Below are 13,520 nucleotides of genomic sequence, written 5' to 3'. Positions count from 1 at the left end.
TTGCGATATATATATATATATATATATATATATATATATATATATATATATATATATATGATTTTACAGTATTCCCGCTGGCTGTAAATTACACGGGGGATTCGAATGTGAATATCAGAAAAGGTTTTTTAAATGGAGGCAAATATGACCCACATATTTTCTTTGACGTACTATGTGTACCTGGCATATGGTGTGGAGAATGACATGATGACCTTCACGTCTTGATGACCCTTATATCCAACGCCTGACGTACAAAGGATGACTTCATAAAGTTCCTCCTCCTCCTCCTCGCCCAAAAGGTCTTTCCCCCCTACTCAACAAGGTCTTCCCCACACTCAACAAGGTTTTCTCCCCACTCAACAAGGTCTTCCCCCAACTCAACAAGGTCTTCCTCCCACTCAAATAGGTCTTCCCCCGCTCAACAAGGTCTTCCTCCCACTCAAATAGGTCTTCCCCCCACTCAACAAGGTCTTCCTCCCACTCAACAAGGTTTTCTCCCCACTCAACAAGGTCTTCCCCCAACTCAACAAGGTCTTCCTCCCACTCAAATAGGTCTTCCCCCGCTCAACAAGGTCTTCCTCCCACTCAAATAGGTCGTCCCCCCACTCAACAAGGTCTTCCTCCCACTCAACAAGGTCTTCCCCACACTCAACAAGGTCTTCCTCCCACTCAAATAGGTCTTCCCCCCACTCAACAAGGTCTTCCTCCCACTCAACAAGGTCTTCCCCACACTCAACAAGGTCTTCCCCCCACTCAGCAAGGTCTTCACCCCAACTCAACAAGGTCTTCCCCCCCCTCAACAAGGTCTTCCCCCCCACTCAACAAGGTCTTCCCCCAACTCAACAAGGTCTTCCTCCCACTCAAATAGGTCTTCCCCCCACTCAACAAGGTCTTCCTCCCACTCAAATAGGTCTTCCCCCGCTCAACAAGGTCTTCCTCCCACTCAAATAGGTCTTCCCCCCACTCAACAAGGTCTTCCTCCCACTCAACAAGGTCTTCCCCACACTCAACAAGGTCTTCCTCCCACTCAAATAGGTCTTCCCCCCACTCAACAAGGTCTTCCTCCCACTCAACAAGGTCTTCCTCCCACTCAAATAGGTCTTCCCTCAACTCAACAAGGTCTTCCTCCCACTCAAATAGGTCTTCCCCCAACTCAACAAGGTCTTCCCCCAACTCAACAAGGTCTTCCTCCCACTCAACAAGGTCTTCCCCCAACTCAACAAGGTCTTCCCCCAACTCAACAAGGTCTTCCTCCCACTCAAATAGGTCTTCCCCCCACTCAGCAAGGTCTTCCTCCAACTCAACAAGGTCTTCCCCCCTCCCAACTTAATCTTTCCCCCCTAGTCATCCCTTCTTCTCCCCACATCATCTCAATCCCCAGCGGGGGATGTTTTAACACAGGCGCCGCCTACCACATCATGATCTGCTTGGCTTATGCTGCATATCTTTTTTCTCGACTGGCGGTGTTCAGGAGGCGGGCGGAGCAGAGCGGAAGAGACGCCCTTTCTTACGTTGCCCAGGACGTCCTATTGGAAGACGTTACGTTGCCCAGAACGTCCTGTTGGAAGACGTTACGTTGCCTAGGACGTTCCTGTTGGAAGACGTTACGTTGCCCAGAACGTCCTGTTGGAAGACGTTACGTTGCCCAGAACGTTTCCGTTGGAAGACGTTACGTTGCCCAGAACGTTCCTGTTGGAAGACGTTACGTTGCCTAGGACGTCCTGTTGGAAGACGTTACGTTGCCCAGGACGTCCTGTTAGAAGACGTTACGTTGCCCAGGACGTCCTGTTGGAAGACGTTACGTTGCCCAGAACGTCCTGTTGGAAGACGTTACGTTGCCCAGGACGTCCTGTTGGAAGACGTTACGTTGCCCAGGATGTCCTGTTAGAAGACGTTACGTTGCCCAGGACGTCCTGTTGGAAGACGTTACGTTGCCCAGGATGTCCTGTTAGAAGACGTTACGTTGCCCAGGACGTCCTGTTGGAAGACGTTACGTTGCCCAGGACGTCCTGTTGGAAGACGTTACGTTGCCCAGGACGTCCTGTTGGAAGACGTTACGTTGCCCAGAACGTTTCCGTTGGAAGACGTTACGTTGCCCAGAACGTTTCCGTTGGAAGACGTTACGTTGCCCAGAACGTTTCCGTTGGAAGACGTTACGTTGCCCAGAACGTTTCCGTTGGAAGACGTTACGTTGCCCTGGACGTCCTGTTGGAAGACGTTACTTTGCCCAGAACGTTTCTGTTGGAAGACGTTACGTTGCCCAGAACGTTCCTGTTGGAAGACGTTACTTTGCCCACAACGTTTCCGTTGGAAGACGTTACGTTGCCCAGGACGTCCTGTTGGAAGACGTTACGTTGCCCAGGATGTCCTGTTAGAAGACGTTACGTTGCCCAGAACGTTCCTGTTGGAAGACGTTACGTTGCCCAGAACGTTCCTGTTGGAAGACGTTACGTTGCCCAGAACGTTCCTGTTGGAAGACGTTACGTTGCCCAGGACGTTCCTGTTGGAAGACGTTACGTTGCCCAGGACGTTCCTGTTGGAAGACGTTACGTTGCCCAGGACGTCCTGTTGGAAGACGTTACGTTGGCCAGAACGTCCTGTTGGAAGACGTTACGTTGCCTAGGACGTTCCTGTTGGAAGACGTTACGTTGGCCAGAACGTTCCACAGAAGGATGTACGGTGGCCGAACGTTCCTTAGATACGTTGGCGTTCGCCCGTGATGCAAGGAGGGAAAGGAGACTTGATAACGTAACAAGAAGTACGTCCACCTATGAACATTATGTATATAGTTAGATAGATAGATAGACAGGTAGATAGATGGATAGATGGATAGATAGATAGATAAATAGATAGATAGATAGATAGATAGACAGATAGATAGATAGACAGATAGATAGACATGACCAAGATCTTTCTGTACCTTGAAAAATGATCGAAAACAACACGACATTAACCAAACAGTTCATATAGATCTTATTTTCTTAAAGATATTTACGAGTAATCAAAATGAAAGAAAAGAAAAATTCGATCAACATTACATGTTTCTTTTATGTTCACATCACAATTTTTCCCGATGTCCTATTTTCCAAAAAAAGAAAAAATAGTAGAGTGAGGGTGTTTTTTTTTTTTTTCATTCTATCATAAGCAAGAGCGACACCTATTCCTAGATCTGGATATCTGTTTCTTCACTTCATTGTTCCTTCCTTCCTCCGAACTCCAGCGTTCAAATGGTGGCATTTCACAGTCCATTACGCCTCAGAGTTCTGTCGCTGTGGTGGAAAGAGCGTACGGCGGTATACTTGGCAACCTACTCCTCCATTTTTATCTATCATGGTCGATATTTGTACGACCCCAAGCCTTTATACTGAGGGAGAGGGTGGAGAGAGGAGTCGTACGACATTTGTACGACCCCGAGCCTTTATACTGAGGTAGGAGGGAGGGAGGAGTCGTACGATATTTGTACGACTCCAAGCCTTTATACTGAGGTAGGAGGGAGGGAGGAGTCGTACGATATTTGTACGACTCCAAGCCTTTATACTGAGGTAGGAGGGAGGGAGGAGTCGTACGATATTTGTACGACCCCAAGCCTTTATACCGAGGTAGGAGGGAGGGAGGAGTCGTACGACATTTGTACGTACCCCAAGCCTTTATACTGAGGTAGGAGGGAGGGAGGAGTCGTACGACATTTGTAGTACCCCAAGCCTTTATACCGAGGTAGGAGGGAGGGAGGAGTCGTACGACATTTGTACGACCCCAAGCCTTTATACCGAGGTAGGAGGGAGGGAGGGAGGAGTCGTACGACATTTGTACGACCCCGAGCCTTTATACCGAGGGAGGGAGGGGAGAATCGTACGACATTTGTACGACCCCAAGCCTTTATACCGAGGTAGGAGGGAGGGAGGAGTCGTACGACATTTGTAGTACCCCAAGCCTTTATACCGAGGGAGGGAGGGGAGAATCGTACGACATTTGTACGACCCCAAGCCTTTATACCGAGGTAGGAGGGAGGGAGGAGTCGTACGATATTTGTACGACCCCAAGCCTTTATACTGAGGTAGGGTGGAGGGAGGAAGGGTCGTACGTCTGCTGTTTCTTGTCTTCGTGTCTTGGTCTGCAGGAACATCTGTTGCATGGTCAAGAGTGAGGTGCTGGCTTGCTGGAGGAGAGGTGTGGTGTGTGGTGGAGAGTGAGTGTGGTATGTGATGGGGATGGAGGCAGGCATAGTCCGTAATGGAGTGGATGGAGGTGTACGTATCAGTAATAATGATAATAGTAACGATAATAATAATAGTGATGATAATAATAATGATAATGATAATAATGATAATAATAATAATAATAATAATAATAATAATAATAATAATAATAATAATAATAATAATACTAATGATAATAATTTTAATAATGATAATGATGATAACATTGATAACAATAATAATGATGATAATGATGATAATGATAACGATAATGATTATAATGATAATCATAATAATAATGATAATGATAATAATGATAATGATAATAATGATAATAATAATGATAACAAAACTATTGATAATAGCAATAGTGACAATAATAATGGTAATTGATTAAATCATGTCTAGAAAAAGGATCAAAACAAACAAAGTATACTCAAACATTATGGCTATACCATAGTATAGATGGTATGCTAACCAGTCATTACATACACATTCTAGTATCAGTCCACTGATTAATGTTCACTGTGGCTGGGATGGGACTTTGCAGGGTTGGTGGCGAACTGCATCCCTGGGTACGAGGGATCTCTGGTGGCAGGAGATAACGGGGGGTTGGGAATGATGTGGTACAGCGTCTTCCCGAACGTTTGGATGAGGTCTGGATGATGACCGGAAAGAATCCGGAGGTTCTGTGTTTGAGGAGTCTCTCTTAATGGGTCGGGTTGGGGAGGGCAGTCTCTGCATACCATTTTCTGCAACTTTGCTTGCGGCTCCTTCTGCCTGGCGTGCGGGATGGAAGACCAATAGAGAAGAAATAAGTGAGTTTGGAGAGAACCAAAGTTTATGCATGGTCTTGGAGTTCTGCCCCGCGCGGGGAGTGCAAAATGCCTCGAGTTTACGTAAAATATGAAGACGAAAGCTGATAGATTTGTTGACGGTGCTGATGTGGTGTTCCTCCTGCCATCTCACTTTACCGTGAAGCTTGGTGGACTGAAATCATCGAATGGAACTGGCGTCCTAGTGAGGCATAAGGGGCCCGGGACGTGGGTTGGGAGACGAGGCTGATGAACATGACTTCTGTCCTGGTTTAGTTGATGGTAACATGGTTGGCGCTGGTCCAGCCTTGGAGGTTGTTAAGGGCGTTGTAGAGGAGGGGGTCGTCTCGTCTTGCCGGGAGAGCTGTTATCAACGCTGACAATAATGGTGGTTGGGTGGGGGAGTTCTTCGTCGATGCACCACCACCATCGGCCGTGTCCATCATGGCATTATCCACGAGGATGAGGAAGCACAAAGGCCCCCCATGGTCTCAGTGGCATGAGGAACAACGCCACAGGAAGGAGGATTCGATATCAGAGATGGTGCCTCGGGAGGAGCACAGCCAGACGACATTCACTCGCTGTGGAGGTCTGCAAGGCCGTGGTGGCTAGCGACCTCTCCACAGAGCCATGGTTCGAACCTTTATCCATTATTATGGGATGGTGAACTTGGTCGTATGGTTTGGTGAGGTCAAGGAAGATGAGACCAACGGAGGGCTTGCGACTTCTTAGGTTGCGATGGATGATATCTAGGTGGCTGTAGGAGAAAGTGTTGGTGTAGTGTGTGGTAGTGAGGGAGTGTTTGTGCGATGTGTGGTGGCGAGGAAGTGTTGGTGTAGTGTGTGGTGGTTGAGGAGTGTTGGTGTAGTGTGTGGTGGTGAGGGAGTGTTGGTGTAGTGTGTGATGGTGTGGTGGGGGAGTTTTGGTGCAGTGTGTGGTGGGGGAGTCTTGGTGCAGTGTGTGGTGATAAGGAAGTGTTGGTGTAGTGTGTGGTGGTTGAGGAGTGTTGCTGAAGTGTGTAGTGATGAGGGAGTGCTGGTGTATTGTGTGGTGGTGAGGGAGTGTTAGTGTAGTGTGTGGTAGTGAGAGAGTGTTGGTGTAGTGTGTAGTGGTGGGGGAGTGTTGCTGTAGTGTGTAGCGATGAGGGAGTGCTGCTGTGGTGTGTGGTGGTGAGAGAGTGTGGGTGTAGCGTGTGACCTTTCTAATGTATGTGACCTCTGGCCTGTGCTGCTCTGACCTCTCAGAAGATGAACTTAGAAACCACTGTGTCACACGTTTTACGCCCACGTTACATGTGTTATGCATGCCCCGTAACGTGTGATACGCCTGCATGTCACACGCGTTACACCGTCACCCATTGTGTGCAGACCCGAACACCAGTTGTGTCTACTGAAACTGCTGTGGTACCTCAGACATCATCGCCTTAAGACTCCTATCTGTCTATATACCTATCTATGTATCTATCTACTTATCTTTCTCTTTTTGTCTATCTATCTATCTATGTTTCTATCTACCCCTATCGTTATGAACACCACTTCTCGATTGTCATAGGGTGGGTGAGGACCGGACATTCTCCAAACACAATCCTTTCTGCTGATCTCAGATATCTTACGACAAGGCGTAGAGTCTATGAGGTAGCAGTCATCCATGGGCCGAGGATGTCAAAGCCGTCACGGAAATTACTGTATGAGCACGGGAGGAGCCGCGAGAGAGGCGTATGTTGGCGGTACGCAGAATAAAGTTGATGAACCGTGTTCGAGGATGCGACACACAGGCTATTTCTAGCCAGGTTGATAAGCCAAGCTTCCATCCAAAGCTCCTTTTTACTCCCAGCTTTCAATTGCAATTAGATTCATCGTAAATATATCCTTTGAAGTCATGGGCTTCTTTTTTTTTTCCCCCAGTGCAGACAAAACTTTTTAAGGTGTTTAGACTCTGTGAAATGCTCCACATACTTTGTCTGAGTTGGGAAGAAAGAGATATGGAATGGTACACAATTTTTTGAAAGACGACACATTTCTTTGGAAGAGATTACAGCAACACGACACTTTAGATTAATTATGATTAATTATTATTCATTTAGTACTAATGAATAATCATTCATATAGAAATATGAATAATGAATAATCATTCATACAGTAATAATTGCTGTATCTGGTTCGTGGGTGTTAACGAAACGCGGTGACATCGCAATGAATTTTACAGAGGTGTAGATTGATTGGTTGAAACCAGCCCTCTGAGCACGACGATACGACCCTTGAGCACGACGATACGACCCTTGAGCACGACGGTACGACCCTTGAGCACGACGGTACGACCCTTGAGCACGACGGTATGACCCTTGAGCACGACGGTACGGCCCTTGAGCACGACGATACGGTCCTTGAGTACGATGGTACGACCCTTGAGCACGACGGTAAGACCCACGAGCACGACGGTACGACCCTTGAGCACGACGATACAGCCCTTGAGTACGATGGTACGACCCTTGAGCATGACGGCACAACCCTTGAGCACGACGGCACGGCCCTTGAAAATGATGACCTAGCCTTAAACCTAACCCTTGCGCGTCAGGTCGAAGGCCAAATCATCTTAACCCAAAGGCTAAGGGACGTCCCACTATGCTTAAGTCACACAGTTGTGCTCGAGCTATTAAAGAGCAACACCTGATACAGACCCAATGCATATTTCAGTTCGGCCTTAACACCACATCCCAGCCTTCGTCCCCCAGGGTCATACTTCAGGCTATGACACAGATGATCATCAATCATTCGGGATGTATCAGAGTTCTCCCACAGAGAGGCTTGCTGACGCGGGGCTGGCCGTAACACTGAGTGTTTGACAGCCCTGAAGGGCACGGGGTATGATCCTTGACTCATGACCAGAAACACTGGTCAGGAGTGGATGCTTGGTGACTGTCAGTGCTTGTGGTGTGTGCACTTCCAGTCACACCAGCACACACCATTACCTTATAATTTTTCTTTTCGACTTGGTGGCTCTACTTACGGATAAAACGTCCACATCAAGGCCAGGCCTTAATTGAGAGGTAGATGGGAAGAAGAAGAGACAAAGGAAGGTATTTACGAATTTTGGACGAGGTAAAAACCTGTTTTTTATTTTTCTAAGATGTGCCAAGTCATAGTTATTGGGAAAGACATAGGAAGGTAAGAGAGTTCCAAAGCTTCGAGGTGTAAGGAAAGAAACAGATATCAGTGACACTCTCTGTGTCTCTTGTGGTCATAGGCAAAAATGGGTAGAAAATGGATAAGGAACGGTATCATTATTGATGTTTCCAGAGCCTTTGTTGGTTGATGACGTAGGATGCCAGGGTCGATACCAGAGTAGAGATATGGGGGTTGAGGAGTTGATAATGTTAGTGATAGACGGGAACCGATATATATATATATACATATATATATATATATATATATATATATATATATATATATATATAGAGAGAGAGAGAGAGAGAGAGAGAGAGAGAGAGAGAGAGAGACCACGCAATACTCGGCAAGCTGCTGCTTCACAATTAGTGTGTGGTCGTTGGCAACTCAAAGGTGGGCTGCTTTGATAACTGTGTCTTTCTCTACACTTCAAGGCTCTGGAACTCTCCACCTTCTCATGTCTTTCCCAATAACTACAATCTGGCACATTTTTAAAGACAGGTTTATCACTTATTCCAAAATTCGTAGATACATTCCATACATTTTGTCCCTGCTGTGTTATTATATATATATATATATATATATATATATATATATATATATATATATATATATATATATATATATATATATATATATATATATATATATATATATATATATATATATATATATATATATTTATATATATATATATATATATATATATATATATATATATATATATATATATATATATATATATATATATATATATATATATATATATATATATATATATATATATATATATATTATATATATATATATATATATATATATATATATATATATATATATATATATATATATATATATATATATATATATATATATATATATAATATATATATATATATATATATATATATATATATATATATATATATATATATATATATATATATATATATATATATATATATATATATATGAGTCAACAGGGAAAATGAAACACGATAAGTTCCCAAGTGCCCTTTCGTGTAATAATCACATCAACAGGGAAGACACAACAGAGAAATATAACAGTCAGTTGATCTGCAACGAAGAGATTGACTCTTATATTTCTCTCTTGTGTCTCCCCTGATGGTGTGATCATTACACGAATGTGCACATGGGAACTTATCGTGTTTCATTTTCCCCCGTGGACTCATAGGAATATACTTGATCACGCGCAAAATTGTGATCCTTTCCAATACATATATGTATATATTTTAGTCCGTCACACTTTTATGTGACATATATGCATAATACATTTTCTTTTAGAAATGTCTCTACAGTCATTCATTTATTTCCATGAGTTACACGTAAATCGCAGCGGATCTGAATGATGGAACATTCTAGCCTGCCAACCCAGATTTAAACTATAGAACGCTATATTAAATCTAGTCTCTGTTGTTGGGACACAGCCACCACACTCAGGTGGGGACCGTCTGTTTGTTGACACTATTTCTCTCCTTCAGCGAGAAAACCTTTACGAAGACTGAAATGACCAACTCCACCATCTCCATTTAGTTTCCTGACGAAGGAAGAGAATAGTATGATGACGACATTGGGACATGCGCGTGCGATGATGATGCCCCAAGGAAGGTGCTGAATGCTGGCTGAACCTACAAACAACAGAGACTAATTCAGGATCGCGTTCTACAGTTTTGATCCGGGTTGACAGGCGGTAATGTTCCATCAGCCATATCGCCTGGGATCAACGTTTAACGCAGGGAAATAGATAACGTATTGTACAGATACTTTTTAAGATAATATATACAATACAAATGTGTCACTTGTAAGTGATACACCGTATAAGTGTATAAGTGCAGAACCTTCACTTCACCACACATGTATATATGTATATATATATATATAAGCGGAAGAGAAGGTTGAGAAAGAAAGGATAAAGGTGGAAGGTATTTGGATATGACATTCATCCACGAGTAACTGCCGTTGTAAATCACTAAGCAGCTTGTTCGACGACATTTCATCTACGTCTGTCAGGATTAGCGAGGACAGCTCGTGTCAGTAATGCTCGCCACCGCCCGTCCCGTGTGTGGATGATGTATTAACCAAAGTCCATGATAAAGGTCGCGTCAAACCCTCACACTTTCCACGAGATCTTTTTTTCCCACGAAGTCGTCCGTACTAGTGTTCACAAACAGTCTATTTCCGTCGCCATCATTACGATCTAATGTTCACTAAAGCCCTAACGTTGTCGTATAGATGATATGTTCAAGATGGGGAGGGTTTGTTAGAGCGTAACTCTCTATGTAAAGCCCAAGTCATCAACTGAACCCATCAAGGACCATCAAGGAGGAAAGAAGACGTCTTATGATTATTGAGGTCTTACCTGTTGTGGCCAGGGTGAGGGTGCAGCACACCGCCCACGCCCGCACGCCCGCCACCATCTCCAGGTAGTTAGTGAACTGTGGCGCCCGCCCACCGTAGGGACTTGTCCTTGGGAGTTTCCTGTCCGGCCCGCTGATCTGAGGGCGCCCGCCCTCCACGGGGGACTGCTCCTGGCCCGACCTTGTGTTGTCTCTGGGAGGGGGCACCTGCCCTCCGAAGGGACTGGTTTTACGGGCGTGGGGCACTCGCCCGGCTCGCTTATCTGAGGGCGCCCGCCCTCTGTAGGAACCGGCCTTACCCCAGTCTGTGTCTCTGGGGGCGTCCGCCCTCCGTAGAAACTGGGTCTGTTCAGGTCCTGGCCTGGCCCACGTCACTGGGGCGACCACCTTTCCCCTGGGAAGTCTTGCCCTGTCTTGTTTGTGTCTCTGGGGGGCCAGCGGCTGCCTCCCGTAGACCCTCCTGCTGGGAAGACCAAGTTCTCAAGTTTGTATTGGTTTATTTACGCTCGAGGAGTGCGATATAAGCTGTCTGGCCGCCACCGGTCTGAGAACTTTTGAAACTTGCGGTCAATGAACGTCATGAAAATCTCATGCAAGGCTTCATGACAACACGAACGTGAGCAGATAACCATTACACTATCATTTCTTTATATATATATATATATATTTGTCAACTGTATAAGTGTAGATTGTTGGATTAGATCTTCATCACACAAACGGTTGAGCCATAACACCAACAGAAGATCATCGGCAACACAAGTGTTGTGGGGGGCGCCAGCCCCGAGTACGTTGAGTGAACGAGTATAAGGCGTCAAGAGCGACACAACTTCCCCTGACGCTGTCTGGCACCCGACTGGCCCCTTGGCTCAGTTGGTTCGTGAGGGGGGGGCAGCACCACCGTCGCACCGGCTCCCCCATTGGTCCTCCACCAGACCTATGGGATAAGGTCACGCCAGGTCTCTCTCCCCCACCACCAACCCAACCCCCTTCCCCCCAACAACAACATAAACAGTAAATAAAAAGAATTGTAACAACACAGCGAGAGTGATGATCGGTGACGATTATGTACATTAAAGGAACCAAAAATTTTATATAGGATTCCTAAATCACAAATTAGGGTAATCTAGATCTGCTGACTGTAGTTATGAGTGAAGGTTAAATTACTTTAAAACATGAGCTATCGATCCTCATCGTATATCCATAAGCATGACAACACAAAAGGAGACTTTCCAACAACTCCTTCGTTTGTGACTTCATCATCGAAAGGGCAACGCCAGCGATGACTTCACCTTGCAATCAAGCGTATGTCTGTATCATGATGAATCTAATGGCAATCAGCAGTTAAGTTCGTTAAGGGTACAGCTGGACCAGACGTCAAGACATAGTGTGAGTTCTGTTATCATCATTTTACGCTCAGGTTGGCTGGGGATACACCTATGCAAATCTGGCTCACTGGTTTACTGAGGGGACAGGTGTTGTGTGGTGATGAGTCCGGAAGGGGTTTGTTGGAGGGTCCCTGGGAGTGTTGACTAGAGGGTTTAGCTGGGAGGGGTTTGTTGGAGGGACTAGCTGGGAGGGGTTTGTTGGAGGGACTAGCTGGGAGGGGTTTGTTGGAGGGTACCTGGGAGTGTTGACTGGAGGGACTGGCTGGGAGGGGTTTGTTGGAGGGTCCCTTGGAGTGTTGACTGGAGGGACTAGATGAGAGGGGTTTGTTGGAGGGTCCCTTGGAGTGTTGACTGAAGGGGCTGGCTAGGAGGGGTTTGTTGGAGGGTCCCTTGGAGTGTTGACTGGAGGGACTAGATGAGAGGGGTTTGCTGGAGGGTCCCTGGGAGTGTTGACTGGAGGGACTAGATGAGAGGGGTTTGTTGGAGGGTCCCTGGGAGTGTTGACTGGAGGGACTAGATGAGAGGGGTTTAATGGAGGGTCCCTTGGAGTGTTGACTGAAGGGACTAGCTGGGAGGGGGTTTGTTGGAGAGACCCTGGGAGTGTTGACTGGAGAGACGGGTTTTGGAAGTTGGGGACACTGGGACAGTCAGACCATAATGGACCATGAGAACTATTCCCATTCTGAATCTCATTCCTCTTTATCTCTATTGTAAAGCTGTTATGGCGAGAAATAACGACGCTTTCATTGAAAAGAATTGTGCTTATGTGTCTTCCTCTTCACCTGATAGATCTCTCTGGTCCTCAGCCAAAAGCGTGTCCAATAACTTCCGTAACTTAAACCTCTCCTCCAGTTCTCCATCCTAATCAATCTATGGTTAGTTCTACAGCTAGGAACTCTTCCCGGCATCTTATTCTCTTCTAACTCCACTTTGGATGATTCTACTTCGACTCCACCTCCTCCCACTGCACCTGTACCCCTTTCTTATACATCCCTCACACAAGGTCTTTCGACTTTTCACACAGATCCGGCTGGACAAGGCGTATTGGTTAAGATGGCAGAACACCTTGTGGCCTACAATGGTTCTGATCCTTGTCCGCCTATATCGTGTATGGCTAAAAAAAACACTCTCCCTCCACCTCGGAAACATGCGTTGGTGCACCCCATCTCCAGGAAGGAGGCCGATCTAAGCCCTCAAACTATCGTTCGACCGCAGTCACTTTCAACTATCGTCCGATCGCAATGCCTTCAGCTGTCTCCAAAGTCTTCGAAACTCTCCTTAACTACCAAGTTATTAAACACTTAGACTCTCATACCCGTCTCTCGGTATCACCAGCACGGATTACGCCGTGCAATATCCACGGATCCTCCTCTCTCCTATTTTGACCCATTGTACTTCGGGATTTTTGGTGAATCTTAAGTCGTGGGCCCCCTCGACATCTCCTCTCCATTTACGGATGGAAAACACCACCTCAACACCTCAATTGCGTTATGGGTCAACGTATCTAGCATGGAACAGGTTTCTGCATTTGATATGGAGTGGCACAAGTCTTTGCTTATCACACTGTCTTCCTGAAACAAGT

The 13,520-nt window shown here is 45.8% G+C and overlaps 1 protein-coding gene across 1 annotated transcript in view; it reads right to left on the bottom strand.

The window, feature by feature from the left end:
- The window catches only part of LOC139756618 (zwei Ig domain protein zig-8-like), a 111,056-nt gene extending 99,657 nt beyond the window's left edge, over window positions 1-11,399 (bottom strand). The window contains exon 1 of the mRNA XM_071676273.1: window positions 10,556-11,399. The gene's annotated coding sequence lies outside the window, so the exon portion shown is untranslated. The remainder of the gene's footprint in view (window positions 1-10,555) is intronic.
- Window positions 11,400-13,520: the final 2,121 nt, after the last annotated feature.

The sequence above is a fragment of the Panulirus ornatus genome, chromosome 22 (assembly GCF_036320965.1).
Source record: "Panulirus ornatus isolate Po-2019 chromosome 22, ASM3632096v1, whole genome shotgun sequence".
In the NCBI taxonomy this organism is placed as follows: Eukaryota; Metazoa; Arthropoda; class Malacostraca; order Decapoda; family Palinuridae; genus Panulirus; species Panulirus ornatus.
Note: the sequence above shows the minus strand (reverse complement) of the source record. Positions and strands in the feature narration are given on the sequence as shown.